The sequence below is a fragment of the Silene latifolia genome, chromosome 7 (genome assembly GCF_048544455.1).
Source record: "Silene latifolia isolate original U9 population chromosome 7, ASM4854445v1, whole genome shotgun sequence".
Taxonomy (NCBI): domain Eukaryota; kingdom Viridiplantae; phylum Streptophyta; class Magnoliopsida; order Caryophyllales; family Caryophyllaceae; genus Silene; species Silene latifolia.
The window spans coordinates 67,478,881-67,480,694 of record NC_133532.1 but is presented as its reverse complement, the minus strand read 5'-3'; positions in this window follow the sequence as shown (position 1 = coordinate 67,480,694).

Here is a 1,814-nt window from a genome sequence, read left to right as displayed (position 1 = left end):
AAACTTCAATTGTTTAAATTTCTATTTCATATTCAGTTGTTGTTTCATTTGATTTCATGTTTATCACTATGTTTACTTACTTTTCTCCAATTGTTTGGATGTGTCTTTCAAGTATGTGTGAGTAGTGCCCTTCTAGGGTTTAGGGGAAACCTAAGTATGGATTAAGGGCTAAATATGGGTTGGTAATGTTGGTAATTGGGTAAATTATATAGTTTTTGTTAACATGCATAGAATGTGTTTGTAGAAATGAGTTAATGAAAGTTCATCTCTTTTGTTGGATTATGTGTCCTCAACAATAGTGCGATCACATAATCAAATCTCATAATAAGAATACATAAGGGATGATACAATTATATAGTCAACTGATCAACATTTATCGGTAATGATTGGCTAACTAGAGTTTGACATTACTGTCATTTGACGGTGGTGATCAGTTGATCCCTTAAGATCACACCTAAAGGACGATTCCCAAACTGTAAAGTTAATTAATTGTATATCAATACAGATTAATTAATTCCTTAAATTGAACAAATTTTATTTATAGGAGAGAGTTTTATATCTTATTGTAATATGATTAAATAAAATTCAATTTAGTAATTAAAATGTTATATTACTAAATTGATTAATGTTTATGAAACATTGGAGATAAGAATAATTAGTATGCTATAATTACATATTGTTGTAGATTATATTAACTAAATTCAAAATGACCCATTTTATATACATACAATTGTTAATCCCCCCTACTACTAAGAGAATAAAAATTCTCTTAGTTTTCCCTCCAAAAAGCATCTAGCTAAATAAGGTAATAAATAAAATTCTCTTTCATCACATTATTATCTTTTTAATGAATATATTCTTATAAATAAACTCTATTTTTTTTAAAATAAATTCATAATTATGATTTTTTCATTAAAATAATATTAAATTGATATTAAATTATAATGTATAAGTTGGTATATTTTTTCAGTAATGCAATAATTATTACTATAGAAAATAACTTGACACATGCTTACTATTAGCTTCGTGACAAAAAAACATTCACTAAAAAAAATTCAGTTCTTAAATAAAATTTTTTATTAGTTTTCCATTTCAATTTTTTTGTTTCATATCAAAATACAATGGAGTGAACTGATAAATATTAATGAGGTGCAAATTTTAAAAGTATAAATCCTCCTATATATAAGAGAATACAACTTCTCTAAAGTTTTCCCTCCAAAGTGCTCAAACTTATATATGGAAACAAATTAGATTTTCATTTATTAAACTAATTTTCTATTTAAAATAATCTATACATAAAAAATGTATCTCCTATTATTAACTTCGTGACGAAAAAAGTTTTTTTTTAATAAATTTGATGCAGTTAAAATATTAACATAATAAACACAATTCATGAAATTATTCAATTCTTTTGATTAATTTTAATATTAGTTGTTTTTTTATAAAAAAAATCGCGAGATATAAATCTAAAATCTATAACTAATACACTAAAAATTAAAATGCCTACATTTACCGCACATTTGCACGGGATCTACACTTGGTACTACTTAAATTGTTAAGTGTAATTAATTGATTATGTAATGATATTTAATTTGTTAAATATGCATACATTGTCAAATAACATGTCATATGTCACATGTCACACTTTATATGACAATTGACAAATTGTGAAAGATAAAATGGAATCCATTTTACGTGAAATGGACAGAAAAATTGAGAGGGAATATTAGTGTTGTGGACAAATGTGTTTAAGAAGCTTAAGACACAATCATGACACTAAGAACATATTTTATTTCTAGGCCTAGACCTAGCCT